Source organism: Marmota monax, unplaced genomic scaffold (genome assembly GCF_021218885.2).
Source record: "Marmota monax isolate L192 unplaced genomic scaffold, Marmota_monax_Labrador192_F-V1.1 WCK01_AAM20220418_F8-fsc00070, whole genome shotgun sequence".
In the NCBI taxonomy this organism is placed as follows: domain Eukaryota; kingdom Metazoa; phylum Chordata; class Mammalia; order Rodentia; family Sciuridae; genus Marmota; species Marmota monax.
Window position 1 is genome coordinate 7017615 of NW_026692116.1, and position 19880 is coordinate 7037494.

Here is a 19880-nt window from a genome sequence, read left to right on the forward strand (position 1 = left end):
AATTCCTCCTAGAAGTGTACATGAAAAGTATGTGGAATAGAAAAAACTTTAAGGGGAAGTAAAATTATTTATAAAACAATCATCTATAGAATACTTGATAGTGGATCCCTTCATTTTAGTGCTCCATACAAAATGATTTTTACCATTTTTGTTTCCACAACTAAAATCAGATAGTTACTGTGCAAAGTGAGTACTTCTCTTGGAAACCTCTAGAATTCTTAATGTATCTGTATCCGAAAGAGAGGGAAAGCAGAGACTAGGGTAAATATGGAGCTTTATGACAATTTTGGATAAAAGATGGTGATTCCACTCAAGGAAAATGCCATACCTGAATCCTGCCTGTTCCTTCCAACATGAACATCTCCACCTTGCTGCTCCTCCACCCTCATTTCCCTAAATTAAATTAAAGTTTTGTTTATCTGTCATCCATGATTATTTACACAAAGCAAGAAATCAGTTATTAAGTGCAAGGAAGAAACCTGGATATAGATCTGCCAATAGTAATCTAGAGTTAACACATGCATAGTACTTGTCAGGTTCCAGACACTAAGTGCTTTAAATGCTTAAATTCATTTAATTCTTCCAACTACTCCATGAGGAGTAGTTAGAGTCATCCTACCGTCCAAAAGCACAAAATGCTTGAGTACAGTTACATAATGATCCAACTCCTTGTCATGTGAAAGAAATAACAAAAAATGACAGAAATTGAAAGACAACATGAAGACAAGGAGGGATGATAAATAATGAAGCTAATTTTTCATAGGGTATGAAACTTACCAGAAGATTCTAAAGTTAGTGAATAAAAATTATAGCTAATGAATGAATTAAAAGAATATTAATATTTAAAATTATAACAATAACCACTAGAGTGATTAATATAGTAAATGGAGTGGGGAGGAAATGTGACGAAGAATATGGTGGTAGTCTAACTGTGGTCACTTGAAATTTGCAACATGGATTTGATCAAATTGTCTAAATTAAAAAAGTAATGGTGTACCATGTTATTTAGAGACATCATGAAACCCACAGAACAATCAACTTTTACAAAAACTAAATAAATAGACACGAAAATTATGAAATTTTTGGTACCAGGGTAACACCATGGCTATAATATTGATCAGAGAAGTTAATTATTCCTCACGTCATCAGGCTGAAAAATATTAAATTGTTATTACAAATTAAAAGCATATAGTCTTAAAAGAATGAAGTGTGTGAGCTGTGTAAATTAATTTCTAATGTGATTGATAACTATTCCTTACTTAAACTAAAGGACAATGAATTTCTGATAAACAAAGATGAAAAATATATTTAAACAAATGCTTATTAATTTTTGCAGCAGAATAAAAATATTTTAGTGGTATTCGATAATAAGTCTCATCATCATTATCATTATTATTATTTTGTGTACAGGTCTGCAGGTCAGCTGAGACAACTTCTTCAAGTTGTGGACCTGGTATAGTGAGTGGCTCAGCTTTCTAGTGAAAGTTAGGAGCTCAAGCCATTGGGGGCAGCAGCCATCTAGAAAAAAAAAAAAATGTTTCTCATGATGAAATTTGGAAGTTTCTGCAGTGATGGGTGAAAACACATGCTGCCTCTTAATATCTTGGTCTGATCTCAACGTTAATAAGACCAAGAACATCCTTTTACCACAGAGGAAGGGAAAGAGAATAAATATTTGCTAAAATATAATCAAATATAATCAAAGCCACCACAGACACGTAGATGAAAATCATTTCTATTGACTATGGCTGATTTCATCCAGAAAAATATTTTAGGAAATGATTATCTCAACCACGGACTTTACCTGTATTTATTTATCAAATATAAAAAAGAGCCCCTAAAAGGCTTACATGTTAAGCTGCCAGTAACACTAAGCTAATAAAGCAATTATAACCTACCCATAATCTGTTACTATAAGCAGACACTAAAAAAATGCATGAAAAATTATCCTCAAAATTGAAGATTATCATGTGTCCATCATCTCAACATACACATTCATATGTACATTCTATTTATTCTAGGAAATGGTTTATTCACCATTTGTGTGCATTCGAATATGTATAGCACTAACGGGAAATACTCAGTTTGTTCTACTGAGTATCAATATCATCTAGAATATTAAAAACAAATTGGCACGTTTAACAAAATATAATCTAGTGAAAGTTTCAAAGTCACCCTAGTTTTCACAAAATTAATTTCTTAGTACATATTTGCAAATTCTCTTAGTATGGGAAATAAAACTTATAGAAATTCTAAAGCCCCACAATTGTACGGTAACTAATCTTATTTTCTTTTACTTTTACTAAAAGGGAAAATATTAGAATTTGTATTTATTTTTTAGGATTTTGTGTTTTAGAACAGTTTTAAGTTCACAATAAAACTGAGGTAGACATAAAAATTTCCCAAATACCTCCTCCTGCAATTCATGCATAGCTTCCCCTATTATCAACATCCCACCCGAATGGTGGATTGGCTTCAACAGGTGAACTTAAAACTGATACATCATAATCACCCAAAGTACGTAGTTTGCTTTAGGGTTCCCCCTTGGTGTTGTACACACTGGGTTAGGACAAATATATGGGAAAAAATAGATAGATATAAAATACAGAATATTTTCACTGCCCTAAAATTACACTGTGCTCTACCCACTGATATCTCCTCCCACCCACAAACCCTAACAACCACTGATTTTTTTTTTTTTACTATCACCATGGTTTTGCCTTTTCTATAGTGCCATATAGTTGGCATCACATAATATCTAGGCTTTTCAGATTTTTTTTATTTTGTAATATGCATTTAAGTTTCCTCCATATCATTTCATGACTTGGTAACTCATTTCTATTTACTGCTGAATAATACTCTTTTGTCTGGATATACTACAGTTATTTTTCCATTCACCTACTGAAGAACATCATGATTTGCAAGATTTGTCAATTATAAATGAAGCTACTATAAACATCTATGTGTAGATTTTTGTGTGAATATAAGTTTTCAGTTCCTTTGGATAAATATCAAGGAGCATACTTGCTGAATAATATGCTAAGAGCATATTTAGTTTTGTTAGAAACAACTGTCATTTTGCATTCCTGCTAGTAAAGAATGAAGACTTCTGTTGTTCCATATCCTCCCCAACATTTGGTACTGTCAACTTTTCAGATTTGGGCAATTCTAAGAGAAATTTAGTGGTATCTTTTTTTTATATAATTTGCATTTCCCTCGTGATATATAATGTGCAGTATCTTTTCAGACATGTATTTGTTTTTCAAGTTGTTTGTTTTGTGATTGTTGGGTTTTAAGAGCTCTTGGCATACATTGGCTAGTAGTCTTTTATGAGACACTTTTTAAAATTTATTTATTTATTTAAATTAGATATATATGACAGCAGAATACATTTTGATTCATTGTACACAATTGGAGCACAACTTTACATTTCTATGGTTGTACATGTTATAGCAACACACTATATGTGCAGTCATACATGTACCTAGGGTAATAATGTCCATCTCATTCCACCATCTTTCCTGCCCCCATGAACCCTCCCTACCCTCTCTCCCCTTTACCCAAAGTTCCTCCATTTTTCCTAAGCCTCCCCCTCCCTGTTATGGATCAGCATCCACTTATCAGAGAAAACATTCGGCCTTTGGTTTTGGGGGATTGGCTTACTTCACTCAGCATGATATTCTACAAAATCCATCCATTCACCTTCAGATGCCATAATTTTATTCTCTTTTAATGCTGAGTAATATTCCTTTGTGTATATATATCACCGTTTCTTTATCCATTCATCTATGGAAGGGCATCTAGGTTGGTTCCACAGTTTAGCTATTGTGAATTGTGCTGCTGTGAACCAATGATGCATTACTATATTATGCTGATTTTAAGTCCTTTAGGTATAGACCAAGGAGTGAGATAGCTGGGTCAAATGGTGGTTCCATGCCAAGTTTTCTAAGGAATCTCCATACTGCTTTACTTTTTGTGTTAGCTTTTCTCCCAGTCTGTGACTCATCTTCTTTCACAGAGCATAAAATTTTGATTTTAATGAATTCCTGCTTGTTGATTATTTCATAGGTTTCTGGTTTGGGTCATACTTAAAAAGTCATTGATATACCCAAGGTCGTCAAAGTATAATATATAACGTCATCTGGGAGTTTTATTCTTTTGCATTTAGGTCAATGATCCATTTACAGGTTAATTTGTGAAGGTAATAAGGTCTATATTCAGATTTATTTTTTGCCTGTGGATATGCAGTTGTTCCAATACTATTTATTGAAAAGACAATCTTAGTTCCATTGTATTGTCTTTGATCCTTTGTCAAAGATCTGTTGACCATATAAATGGGTGTCTGTTTCTGCTATCTCTATTACGTTTCATTGTTCTCATCTGTTGTTGTTTTTTGTTTGTTTAACCAACACCATACTGCCTTGATTACAATTAGCTTTCTGATATGTCTTGATGACAACATCAGTTTTCCAACTTTTTCCTCTCCTTCAATATTTTGGTAGCTATTCTATACCTTTTGTCACTCCAAAAACAAAAAAAAACAGGCCAGGTGCGGTGGTGCATGCCTGTAATTCCAGCAGCTTGGGAGGCTGAGACAGGAGAATTTTGAGTTCAAAGCCAGACTCAGCAAATGTGAGGCACCATGCAACCCAATGAGACCCTGTCTCTAAATAAACTACAAAATAGGGCTGGGGATGTCACTTAGTGGTCGAGTGCCCCTGAGTTCAATCTCCGGTAGCAAAAACAAAACAACAACAACAAAAAAAAAACTTTAGAATTAGTTTGTCAGTATACACAAAACAACTACTGGACTTTGACATTGCATTGAATGTATGATCAAATTATAAAGAACTGACACCTTGACACAGATGCTCTTCAGCTTACAAAGGGATAGGTACCAATAAACACGTTGTAAGTTGAAAATGCATTTTAAGTAGAAAATGCATTTTACATAACTAACCTACCTATAACATAGATTAGAAACACAGTACACAGTACACTATTGATTCTTTACCCTTGTGATCACAGGGTTGACTGGGAGCTGCAGTTCACTGCCACTGCCCAGCATAATGAGAAAGTATCATACAGTATTTCACTAGCCTAGGAAAAGAACAAAATTTAAAATGTAAAGTAGGAGTTCTAGTTAATGTTCATCAGGTTGCACCATTCTAAAGTTAAAAAATTGCAAGTTGATCCATCATAAATTGGGACCTTCCATATTGGATCTTCCTATTCATGAACATGGAATATCTCTTTATTCATTTAGTTCTTCTTTGATTTTGTTAATCAGAGTTTTATAGTTTTCCCTTGTAGATCTTGTACATATTTTGTAAGATTATACTTAATCATTTCACTGGGTAGATAACTAATGTAAATACTACTGTTTTTAATTTCAAATCCCATTTCTTCACTGTGAGTATATAGAAAAGCATTTGAATTTTGTAGATTAGCCTGGTATTCTGTTACCTTGCTATAATTGCTTATTAGTCCCAGGAGTTTTTATATTGTACTTCATAAACAATCATGTAAACTTAACATTAAACAGCACAATTACATATCTTCCTTTCTAATAAGTACACCTTTCATTTCTTTTCTTGTTTAATTTCACTAGCTAGAACTTTTAGTGCAATAACAGAGCAAGAGGGTACTTACCTGCCTAAAATATGATTTTAATGGGAGAGCATCAAGTATCTCACAGTTACATACAATATCTTCTTTAGGGTATTTGTAGGCATTCCTCATCAAGTTTAGTAAGTTCCCCTATATTCCTAGTTTACTGATATTTTCATCATGAATTTGTGTTCTAATTTGTCAAATATGTTTCTATATCTACTGATATGATCAAGTCATTTTCCTTTTTAGCTGTTGATTTGATGAATATATTATATTAATTTATTTTGATTGTCAAACCAGCCTTGCATGTCTGGGATAAATCCTACTTGGATGTGATGTATAATTGCTTTGATATATTGTTAAATTCAATTTGCTAATATTTTGTTGAGGATTTGTACATCTATGTTCTTAAAAGATATTGGCTTTCAGTGTTCTTTTCTTAGAGTTCTTTTTCTAATTTTGATATTAGAATAATGCTGACCTCATAGAATGAATTAGGAAACATTCCCTCTGTTTCAATACTCTGAAAAAGATTGCAAATAATTGTACATTTTCTTCCTTAAATGTTTAGTAGAATTCAGCAGTGACCACATTTGGATCTGATACTCTCTGTTTTGGAAAGATATTTATTGTTGATTCAGTTTCTTTAATAGACAGCCTATTTAGATGTTCTATTACTTTCTTTTGAAGTTTTGGTAGATTGTGTGTTTTACAGAATTAGGCATTTCCTCTAAGTTCTCAAAATTGGAGGCATAGAGATGTTGATAGTATTTCATTTTTTTAAAAAATTCTTTTAATGTCCATGGAAATTTATAGTGAGGTCTCCCCATTTATTTCTAATATCAGTAATTTTTGTTCAATTGCCTTTTATATTACCTACTATTTAAAGGATTGTTGATTTGGGTTTTTTTCAAAGATCTAGCTTTTGATTACATTGAGTTTTTTTCCTTCCAATTTCCCATTTTTCAATTTAATTTATTTCCACTCTAAGCTTTATTTCTTTTCTTTTGTCTCCTTAAATTAAATTGAATTTGCTGTTCTTTTTCTGGTTTCTTAAGGTGGAAATTTGGATTATCAATTTTAAATCTTCTTTCCTCTTATATGCATTTAATGTTATAAATTTCAGTTCAACCACTATTTTCACTGCATTGCAGAAATATTCATATGTTGCATTTTTTTGTTTGTTTGTTTATTTTATTTTGTTAACACTCCTGAGTATGGAACCCAGGGCCTCATGCATTCTACACAAGCACTCTGCCACTGAACTATGCCTCCAGATTAATAAATTGCATTTTTTGTTCTCAATTAATTCAAAATATTTTTAAGTTTCTCTTGAGATTTCTTCTTTCACTCATAACATTTAGTATTGTGTTTAACCTCAAACTATTTTGAGATTTTCCAGGAATGTTTCTATTATTCATTTCTAGTTTAGTTACTTTATATGAATGCCAACATTGTATAATTTCTATATTTTTAAATATGTTAAGGTGTCTTTTATGGCACAGTCTATGGTCTATCTTGGTGAATGTTCAATGTGAGCGTGAGAAGAATGTGTATTCTACTATATACTGTATATCAGTTCTACCTAGTTTAAATGGTATTGTTCAGTTCAACTTTGTCCTTAATGATTTTCTGCCTGCTGTCTTTGAGTATCTCTAACTGTGATAGTGGATCCCCTACTGCTCCTTGAAGTTCTAACAGTTTTTTTGCCTCACACAGTTTGACACTTGTTTGTTAGGCGCATACACATTAAAGATTATGTCTTTTTGAAAAATTGTCCTTTTTATCATTTTGTAAGGCCCTTATCTGTCTCAGACGACTTTCCTTACTTTGAGATCTGCTCTATCTGAAGCTAAAATAGCTAACCCTGCCATGCTGTCCCAGCTAGCACCCACCATGTGGCCTAGAGTGTACCTCACAAAATGGGAGTGAAATAGGCCCAGAAATTTTATCCAAGGTAATTCAAGTTGGAAAAGTAAAGGAGAGCTCAGCTTACATCTCCTTTGAGTCTGTAAACTCATGTCACCAGCTGAAGCTGGTCAGGAATCTGAACAGGCAAATATGAATACACTCAGGGAATAAACATGGGAAGAGTATGCTGAAGGGCATCCGTAGGGGGATTGGCTCCCCTGATCTAAAAGTAGAATTCTTTTTTTTTTTTTTTTGGTGGAGGGGGAACTATGCTTGAAGAAAGTTTTCCTTTGTTTTATTGTTATTTATTTATTTACTTATTTTGCATTACAATTCTTAATACACCATTATACAATAATTTATCATAGCTCTGATTATATATAAGGTATGTTGACACCAAATTCACACCTTCATACATGTATTTTGTATAATGATGAGGGTCTCCTTTCACCATCCAGGCTACAAGTAGAATTCTTGAGAGGCTTCTGAGATCCAGACTCCTGATAAAAATCTGCAAATGCCATACGCTAGGGTTGAGTTGATCTTATCTCTCTAGAGCAGACACCACCCAGCAAAGCCCCTGAGGCCTGACTAGACCTAAACCCCTTGGCCTGAGCTCTGCTCCTAGAACTCTGCAGCAGCCCAACCCTAGGAGTGCTTGATCTGGTCTGTGCAGACAAAATTCCCACTGTCAGTACTTCCCATCCCATCCTACCTCATACTGGTGAGAAGGGAAGCTGGGATCTGTTTGGACCATCTTCAATCTTAGGTCACTCCCATGGGCAGCTCAGAGAGCAACACAAAAAGAAGAAAAGGTAAACACCGCCCCCCCCCCACCTTGCTCTCATTGTCAGTACATAACTCAAGAAGAAATGGAAAGAAAGACAGATTCAGGCATGGATGGTGACCATCCATTCTTTGACTACCCCAGGAAACTCTTCCTTCATTTTTCATTGAGAATCATTTTTCTTTTTCTTTGTGGTACATATATAGAATGGAGTTTTATTCAGGCTTGAAGAAAAAGAAAATTGTCATTTGTATGAAAATGGATGTAACTAGAGATCAGTATGTTAAGCAAAATAAGTCAAACTCAGAAGGTTAAAGGTTGCATGTTTTCTCTCTTATTTGGAAGCTAGAGAGGAAAAGGGGGGTGGGGAGTGAGGATGGATCTCATGAAAAAAGAGAGATCAGTAGAAAAAAAGGATCCCAAGATGTGACAGATGGAGATGGAGAGGGGAAGTGCTGGGGAGTGATACTAACCAAATTATGTTGTTATATTGTATATTGCTTGCATGTTCTAATATGTAACAACAAATCCCATCATTATGTACAACTTTAATGCACATAAAAAAAACAATAAAAAATGTGCGGAAAAAAACATAATTTGGACTCAGCTAATTCAGGTTGGTCCATGTCTTCCACAACCAGGGACAATTGGTAAAATTAATGCATGAATAAGTAAAGTAGAACAAATGGCACATAGTAAGTAGTCAATAAATCTTTCTTTAATGATTCAATGAATAGATTCTATAAAGTCAATTTATATAAAAGATAAATATGACTCATTTTTCTTAATTTCACAAAAATTTCAACTCAAAAACAGGAAAGACCACATGATAAAATAGAAAGCACAGAAATGCCCAAAAAGTTAAATACAAACTTTCAAGATGAATTTGTCCTGGAGGTATTTCTTGAATCCTCTTTCCCCACTATCACTCCGGTTTAAATTATTGATTTAACATTAGTGTATACATCAGGAATACATTTAAAGTCCTGTTAGTGAGAGGCATTTACATGGGAACACTATAAAATAGAATTTTCTATAACTTATACATTTTCATAGACATATAAATAAATACATAATATCTTTATTTTTAAAATAGTCTGTGGAATACTTTTTGCCGGTGTGATCATGGAAATGTGCTGCACAGATCTTTTGCTATAAAGAGCAAAAGTCACCAACAGCCCAGGCTACCGGTGTCTGATCATGCCCAGGCCATGCTCCAATGACTGGCTGTGTGGAGACTGACCTGAATCCTACTCTCTAAATGAGTTACTATGGGAGGGACAAGCTGAGTACACTGCCTAAATGAGTGGCTTTGACCCAAGATCTCTGTTGGCCTGATGAAAACTTTCTGAAAACTGGGCATCATCCTGATGGTTCCTATCAAACCCTTCCCACCACCTCTCCCTCACAGATACCAGATCCACATCTCACACTGAGTACTCTTTTCATTTTCTTTGGCTCCTTTCCCTTTTCCTTTCACAGACCTTTTCCTCAATAAATTTCTTGCACTTCCAATCCCACTTTAATGTGTTTTTCAAACCAATCTAAAGAACATAATTGAATAATTCAATTGAGTTGAAATTTTGCATATTTCTTTTTAAAATCTTCTCTAGAGTTGAAGGATCACTGTAGATCTTTGTAGAATTCTTATTCTATTCAGTATAGTTATAAATGTTAGTATTAATAATTTATATTTTTATATTTATATTTATGTAAATCATTAATACTAACATTTATAACATACACACACATATATCATATATATGTGTGTGTATGTGTGTTTTATTTATATTTGTCTTAGTCAACTTTTACACCACTGTGACCAAAAGATATGATAAGAACAACTTTAGAGGAGGAAAAGTTCATCGGGCACTCAAAGTTTCAGAAGTCTCAGTCCATAGATGGCCAACTCCATTGTTCTAAGCCAGAAGTGAGGCAGAATATCATGATGGAAGGACATTGCTGCAGAAAACAGAGAGAGAGAGAGACAGAGAGAGAGAGAGAGAGAGAGAGAGAGAGAGCGCTTCCCTCACAAGGACAGAATAAAAACCCAAGGGCATGCCCCCAATGATCCACCTCCTCCCCCCACACCCTACCTGCCTTCAGCTACCACCCAATTATATACATACTCTGATTAATTAAAGCTTTCATAATCCAGTCATTTCACCTCTGAACTTTCTTGCATTGTCTCACACAGAGCTTTTTGGAGACACCTCATATCTATACCATAACAATATCATATATACATATAAATATACATGTAGATCCTATACATATAAGTTCAACTTAACAGTTTGGAACCTTATTAGGACTGGAAGGACAGCAGAACAAGGTGAGCCTAAAATAGCTATTCAACTAGGTTTGCATGAGATTCTAGGTTCCTGGTTGGGAAAGAGTGAAAGTTGCTGAAAAAGAGAAAGAGGGAAACATCAAGAGGAAGATGGCCTGCTTCTTATTTAGCCTGTTGTTGTTCCTACATTTTAAGACTTCTAAAAGTGAATTCAGGTTATTAAACATGAAGGTCAGTCAACCAGATCCAGGATATGTTTCATTATGTCTTAGAACCTAAGAATAATCTTTTAGTAGATTTAAAGAATGGTTCAGGATGTCTTAATGGTGTGTCATTGTTGATTTGTGAAATTTAAAACAAATTTTATGTTAAAAGATTATTTAGCATTACTCTGTTTTAGTAAGCATGAAAGAAAATTAAACTCTTCAATGTATGATCTTTTTTTGCCAAAGAAAGTAATATTTTATAAGTCTAAATATATGCTTATCTGTCAGTTAATTTCAAAAAGTGGAGTCTACTCCAACTTAACCTTCATTTATCTGGCAGCAACCATTTAGATGCATTTTGTTTATCTAATATAGCATTTCTTTTTTAAGTATATAGTTTTATATCAAGCAGTTTTCATAAGTGATCTTATTATTATTTTCTTTTTATAAACATGAAAATAATTTTTAAAGGATGCCTGCAAGAGAAGAGTAATAAGTTGTATGAATTGTAAAACATTAAAACATAACATAAAAATCATAATAAATAAATATTATGAATTGGTTGACAAAATAGAGAAAACATTATTTGAAGTATTACATACACACAAAAAAGCGAGAACATCAAAGAATAAAAATCTCTCAGTATGAGCTATCCAGGGACACTACTGTAAGACATACCAGAAAAAGAATAAAATGTTGCAGAGAATTTTGAAAGATGTGAATAAATGGAGAGGCCAGCTGGTATTGGAGGAAGCTACCGCAAAGACCCTCTGAGGTCACAAGTTCCCAGGCTTCAGTCACATCACAGTTTCCCTTAATACGGAAACTGAGTTTCTACATCCCAACACGATTGTCTTTGGAGATATTATAATCAGAACACTGTCACATTGTGCCTACTCATTTCAACATCTTTGCTTGACCATGTAGGAGGAGAAGTTAGAATAATGGAACTACAGCTTTTGAAGGGGAGTTATGATGTAGACCAGTTAACACTCCCTTCCAAAGGCTACTGGCAAAGATAAACCCTCAGTTTAAATAAAAAAAGACCCATAGTTTACTAATTTATTTCCCTCAATGTGAAAGATTGTCTCCTTAAAACCATTCCTGATAGACTATAAACTCCTCAAGAACAGATGGTTTTGCAGATTTTGTTCATTGTCATATCCCAAGTACCAAGAATTGTGCCTTGCACAGAGTAAGTACTCACAAAATAACTGTGTATCTGACAAATAGACCCCATTCCCAAGGAGAATGTGAGAGTTTCAGGAGCTACAACTGTGTTGAAGTGATCTTCATAAATCCAGTATCTAGTTTACTGACTGAGATGTCCTTGGCTTTAGTGAATACTTGTTGAATTAGTTAATTTTTTAGAATTAGACCTAATAGAGAAAACCAGTTTCCTTCCAATCCAAAGAGTACATTGATAGCTAGCTATCTTTGGGTCATGCCGCAGTCTGGCTGGGCACAATTCAGGAGCCACTTGTCAAAAGAAACGAACTTTATTTATAGAACACACACACCAAACCACACAGCTCTTCAGGAAAACCGAGCCCAACTGCCACCACCAGCTTCCCACAAGCCTCTCAACCTCCCCCACTCCTCCTGCTCTTGAGGCCGATTGGCTGGGTCACGTGGGCGGAGCCAAAAAAGTCCCCCAATGAGCAGCTCTGTGGTCTGAAAGGGCGGGGAAACAACCCAATGAGCATCACCGCAGAGGAGCCAATCGCATTACCGCAGAGGAGCCAATCAGTTGGCAGCTAGAAGTTTGCTGGGGCTGCTGTGAGCCAATCATCAGCTGACAGATGGAAGTTTGCTGGCAGCTGGAAGTTTGCTGGGGCCTCTTCGGCTGTGGCTCTCAACATCTCTCCCTCTCTGTTTAAACAACAAGCATGTGGCTTAGGGACCGTGCCTGCCTTAGGTTGTCCAATACTACATATGGTTCTTACCCGTCGTTGGATGAGCTGACCTCAAGGTGTCAGCCTCCTGTCTTAGGTTGGTACCATTGCAATTGGATCTTACCCGTCATTGACTACTGGTCCAGCATACAGCCACACCTGCTGGATAGGTCTTTGTACCAGCGGGGGGGTGTGGGGGGGTGAGGTTCTTTGCCTCACCTCTGTTGGCCCCCAAATTTTAGCTGAACGACCATCACAAGCAGAAGGGAGGAGGATACACCAAGCCAATTGATGGCTCCTTTTGGAAAAATTGTACCATTGATGACACCATCAGCAAAAATACCCCAACACTACCACAAGTTGCTGCACCAACGGATAGTTCACAATGTATACAAGTGAGTTCACAATGCATACAAGTGATACATAGTCGAGGCAATTTCTGCAAGCAGTTCAGTGATGACTCTTGCAGAAGCTGTAGATTGGTTTTATCTTTGTCTTCACCGGCACTGGGATGAAGCAGGAATTCTGGCAATAATGGCTAAAGAAAAAATTATGTAACATTCCAGAAGGCACTAAAAGAAAACAATTTTCTGAACAATTTACATTATCTTGAACAGAATTATTAAATATAATGAAAAGGAAAGGTGAAAGTAAACAAACAGATCTGTTAACCTCCTTTTTTGTTCACATATTAAAACAATCCTCAACAGCTGTTTACCCAATTTAAATTAAACCATTTAAATCACGTGAAAAAAAAAATATTTGGATCCATTTTTTCATGAGTGCTCATCATATATGATATATGGACATACGTACATACAAACATACAACACAAAACACAAGTGTGCACACATAATATAATACATACAACACATAACATAATAGTAAAGACCTTACAACTTTTTACAGGTGAAATCTCCATTGCAATGTTTAAAAACTCTATAGTCAAAAAATAGAACTGATCAGCAAACATTAACCTAGGTCTGTATGAGCTCAAAAAACAAAATAGAACTTCATGATGTGGGAAAGGGTAATAATAAAATAGATATTGAAAAAAGCATCCTGGTTCTGTCGCAGATGTAAGAATAGCCAAACTGGAGTTTTGGATATCAGTTGTTATGGATTTGAGCCAAATCATCTTCTTTTTGGTCTGTAGAAATCGCTTTAGTTAATCTTTCTGGAATCCAAATCGGCTGCTGTTCTCCCTGTGGAAACACACAAACAGACCCCCAACTCCAGACAATTACTGGGTCAGGACCTTTCCATTGTCCTGTTAGAATATCCTTCCAAAGTACCTTGGGCTTATGTACATTTTTTGGACACATATGCCTTTCCGCAGCACTAAGCCCTGATGAATCCAAATTTAAAAAGTTTAAAGAGTGTTATTTTAAGTTTATCTTTGGGGAATATATACCCCTTCCCAATTCCCTCTTTTTGCTTTAATAAGTGCATTTTAATAGTTTCATGAGCTCTTTCAACTATGCCTTGTCCCTGTGGATTGTATGGGATTCCTGTTATATGAGTAATGCCAAATGATGAGCAAAATTGTTTAAAAGAGGTAGAAGTATAACCAGGGTCATTATCTGTTTTTAACTGTTTTGGAACGCCCACAGTGGCAAAATTTTGTAAGCAATTGAGCTATAATATCTTTAGTTTTTTCTCTGGCATGAAGGGAGCCCATGAAAAATCCGGAAGAAGTATCAACTGTAACATGCAAATATTTTAATTTTCCAAATTCTGGCAAGTGTGTGACATCCATCTGCCAAATATGGCTAGGTATCAGTCCTCTAGGATTGACTCCAAGATTAACTTGTGGTAAAAAGGTCACACAATTTTGACATTGTTTTATTATTTGTCTAGCTTGTTCCTTAGTTATTTTAAAATGCTTTTGTAAAGTATTAGCATTGACATGGAACTTTTTATGAAAATTTGTAGCTTCTTCTAGTGTAGAGAAAATATGTATGTCATGTGTAGTTTTATCTGCTAAATTACTGCCCAAACTCAGGGGTCCAGGCAATCCTGTATGTGCCCTGATATGTCCTATAAAGAATGGATTGTTTCTGTCCCAGATTAGACTTTGTATAGTGGAAAGCAAAGAGAAAACAGTAGGGGCTGAGGATGTGGCTCAAGCGGTAGCGCGCTCGCCTGGCATGCGTGCGGCCCGGGTTCGATCCTCAGCACCACATACAAACAAAGATGTTGTGTCTGCCGAAAACTAAAAAATAAACATTAAAATTCTCTCTTCTCTCTCTCTCTCTCTAAAAAAAAACTTGCCATTTGTCTGCATTGGCATTCATTCCAGCTAATGAAAATCCAAGAACTTTCAATAAATTAAAGCCACATTTGCTTGAAGAAGCCAGCAAAGTTACTGACAGGTTAAAAAATAATTATGTGCACAGAACGACAAGAAGACACACAACAGTGGTGCTGTTCAATCGCCAGTATTTCTGTCAAATCTGTGGTCTGTATATGAGTGTATGCAAAATAGATTTTCACATACCCAAATAAGATAGAAGCATAACATAGAAAATGGGAAAACTTAATGGGGAATGTTCGTGATGGTGACTATCAAATCATAGAAGAATTTCAAAAAAGAGCAGCACCTGTAATGTTTAAAAAAAAAAAAAAAGAAAACAGTAGAGGAAGGGGAAATCCTACCAGCATCTTCAAGGGATACTATAGCATTAACTATATACTGACTATTGGAAAATAAATTAAATACAGAATCTTTAAACATCGCAAAAGCTTGTAATACTGCATTAAGCTCTACATTTTGAGCTGATTGTTTGGGTACTAAAAATGTAAAAGTTTGATCAGGTGTAACTATTGCTGCTGTACCATTATTTGACCCATCAGTGAATATATTTGGAGCATTCATGATAGGTGTTTTTCTTGTCATTTTTGGAAAAATTACAGGATGCAATGATCAAAAAAAACAATAAAGGATTAGATGATAAGTGGTTATCAAATGAAATATTAGATTTGCACATGATTATTGCCCAAGTATTTAACTCATTAGCTAACTCATTAATTTGATCCATAGTATATGGAGTAATAATTTTATTGGGAGAAATTCCAAACAGTCCCTTCATTGCTTTTATTCCTTTGAGTATTAATTGTCCTACAGCCTCAGGATATCTAGTAAGGATAGTATTAGGAGAATAAGATAAATGTATCCATAATAATGGACCTTCTTGCCAAAATACTCCTGTAGGAATATTTTTTGTTGGTAGTACAATAAATAATAAAGGCAAACTTATATCAATTCTATCCAAATGCATATTTTCCATATATGTTTCAATGATTTTTAATGCCTTTCTTGCTTCAGGCGTTAACATTCGGGGTGAATTTGGATCTGATGGACCTTTTAGGATATCAAATAAAGGTCCCAACTCTCCTGTTGGTATACCTAGATAAGGCCTTATCCAATTTATGTCTCCTAATAACTTTTGAAAGTCATTAAGTGATTTGAGTTGATCTACTCGAATTTGAATTTTTGGTGGATGGACCATGGTTGAGGATAATAGAGCTCCTAAATAATTAATTGGAAAATTTAATTGTACTTTATCTATTGCTATCTCTAGATTATAATTTTTTAATAAGTTTTTAAGTGTGGCTAACATTCTAGCAATGTTTTTTTTATCTTTGTGTGCTAAAAATACATCATCCATATAGTGAAATATTTGTAGTTCAGGATTTTGATTTCTAAGTGGCTGGATTACTTTGTTAACATAAATTTGACACATAGTTGGGCTGTTAGCCATCCCTTGAGGGAGTACTTTCCATTCATATCTCTGATCGGGACCTTCATGATTCAGTTCAGGGATAGTAAATGCAAAACGTGGACTATCCTCAGGATGAATTGGAATTGAAAAAAAAACAACAACAATCTTTAATATCTATAACTAAAACATATCAGGTTTTTGGCAAAGCAGACAATTGAGGAATCCCCAATTGAGCAGGTGCCATAATAACCATCTCATTATTAATGGCTCTTAAATCTTGCAATAATCTCCATTTACCAGATTTCTTTTTGATGACAAAAATGGGAGTATTATGGGGAGATACAGAGGTTGTATATGTCCTTCCACTAATTGTTGTTTGACCAGGTCATGGGCTGCTTGTATCTTTTCTTTAGTCAGGGGCCACTGAGGAACCCATACTAGTCTTTCTGATTTCCAAGTAATTTTTATTGTCTCAGTGGCCCCTTCTGAAAATCTAATCCATGTCTGTCTGTTCCTTCATCTATTTGTATTGGTCTGCTATACCTTGTTCTTGTTTTTCTAATCTTTTTCCTTTCCTAAAACCTTGTCTAGCCATAATAGTGGGTGCATTTTGATTGATGTTATTTGTTAATGTCAAACCTAATTGATCTAGGACATCTCATCCCCATAAATTTACGGGAAGATGATCCAATACATATGGTTGTATTAATGTCTCTACATAATTTAATATATGTGTTTAAATCTTCATGTTTCCATGGTCTAATGACTTCTCTGCACCAACGATTCGCTTGCTCATAAGCCAGTTGTTTTATTAATGGCATTGCTTTTTCTGTATTCCCAAAAACTCTGGTAGCTGTTTGAATAAGCCTATCTACAAGTTCAGCATAAGGTTCATTAGCTCCTTGTATTACCTTAGATAATTGACCTTGTAAACCTCCATGTCCTTGTAAAGTCTTCCATGCCCTAACCGCATCTACAGCAATTTGTATGTATATGCCAGGATCATATGCAATTTGTTGCTGCTGATCCTCATAAGTTCCCTTTCCTAACAACATATCTAGATTTCTCTGAGGATAACCAGCTGCTGCATTTCGCCTAGCCGACTCCTTGCAAAATTCCTCATTGGCAATCTTCCATAACAGGTATTGTCCTCCATTTAGCACAGCTTTACACATATTAGCCCAATCTGCTGGTGTCATGTTCAAGTTGGTAATGGATTCGACCATGCTTACAGTGAAGGGTGCTTGAAGACCATAGGTTGTTACAGCCTCTTTTAGCTGCTTCACTTTTTTGAAATTTAAAGCATGGTGAATTCGCTGCACTCCTGCCTGCTCAAATACAGGGCATGTTAATATTTGAGATCCTGTCTCAGGATCCCAACCATCAACTGCAGGAGTTGGGAGCCTCCCAGCATATGGAGGTGGTGCTGTTGGTTGGACACTTACGCCCTCTGGTGATAAAAAGGTGTTAGTAGCAGTCTCCTGTAGAGGTGGCACTGTTGGTTGGACACTTACACCCTCTGGTGATAGAAAGGTGTTAGTAGCAGTCTCCTGTTGTAACTTTTCCCGATGGCTTTTTCTGCTCTAAACTTTCTTCCTCTGTCTGACTAGCTCGAGAGACCTTCTCTTTTACTTGAATCTTTTCCTCTGTCTGACTAACTTGAGAGACCTTCTCTTTTACTTGAATCAATATGTCTTCTCCTTCCTCTACCATTGTCTGAACTGAAGGCTTTGGACTAAACAAACAAGATACGAACGTCCACAATGGCAATGTGCCAACTGGCAGAGTCCCTGGGCTTTTCTTTTCTATTCTTTTTAAATCTTCACCATGATGGTTCCATTGTGATATATTTAACAACTCCTCCTTAAAAAGCCATGGGCTACATTTTTGTATTGTATCAACGTATGCCCTGACTGCTCTTGATTTTACTGGGATGCCTCCTTCCTCTAACAATTTACTTAACACTCTTTCAGTTTGTTTTTTACTAATTTCTGATCCCATATTTCTACTATAATACAACCCAACAAGATAACACCAAACAAAACCGAGACAGAATGAAACAAAAATGGAACAACACAAAATCATTATATTAGCCTTTCTATCCTCCTGAAATGTCCAACCGTCCTTTCTCCCTATCTGTTCCTCAGACGCAAATAGTTTTTCCTCAGATGTGAGTGGTTTTTCTTCTGTCTCACTCATCTCCAGGGACAGGCAACTTAAAACAAAAGCGAAACAAAACAAAAGAAGAATCTTAAAATGGCTACTCATCCTCCCGCCCTGCCCTCAGGGGCAAGCAGTTTACCTTATCACTTACCCTCAGTCGTTCCCCATACGGGCCACAAAATGCCGCAGTCTGGCTGGGCACAATTCAGGAGCCACTTGTCAAAAGAAAGGAACTTTATTTTTAGAACACACATGCCAAACCACACAGCTCTTCAGGAAAACCTTCAGAGCCCAACTGCCACCACCAGCTTCCCACAAGCCTCTCAACCTCCCCAACTCCTCCTGCTCTTGAGGCTGATTGGCTGGGTCGCGTGGGCGGAGCCAAAAAAAAGTCCCCCAATGAGCATATCCGTAGTCTGAAAGGGCGGGGAAACAACCCAATGAGCATTACTGCAGAGGAGCCAATCAGTTGGCAGCTAGAAGTTTGCTGGGGCCTCTGTGAGCCAATCATCAGCTGGCAGCTGGAAGTTTGCTGGCAGCTAGAAGTTTGCTGGGGCCCCTTTGGCTGTGGCTCTCAACAGGGTCACACATACATGGCTTTTGTTTATCAAGTTTCCTGCAAACTCTTCTAGCCACCTATGAGGTTCCAGGACAAGAATGAGAATGTAATTCATTTTTTTCATGGGATCCACACAGAAGCTAATGGAATTCTCAAGACAGTGCATGACATAGGACAACACTTTCCAGACCTCAGGATTGAAGTATCACTTTGATTTGCTGCTTGAACTATACCTGTGGCACTATTATGCAATATATTTTTTCTACCATTAGGGAATAATTTTAGATTCACAGAGGAGTTTTAAAGACAGTACAGAGAGTTTCCGAGTACTCTTCACCAGCTTCCCCAAGTGTTGACATCTTGTATAACCACGATAGATTTATAAAAACTATGAAATTAACACTAGAACAATACTAGAAGTTATAAACTACATCTATATTTCATCATTTTTTCCATTAATATCCTTTTTAAAAAATTTTTTATTCCAGAATCCAACCCAGGATAACATGTTACATTTAATTATAAAGTCTTGTTAGTCCCCTCTAACTTGTGAGTTTCTCAGTCTTGTTTTTCTTGATCTTGACTGAGAAACACTTTTGAAGATTTATGGTATTTGGCTACTTTCTAAAATACCCATTAATTTGGGTATGTCTTCTGTGCTATAATTAAAGTAAGGTTATAAAATCGTTGGGAAATACACACAAAGGTGATCTGTACTTGTTCATTTGCTT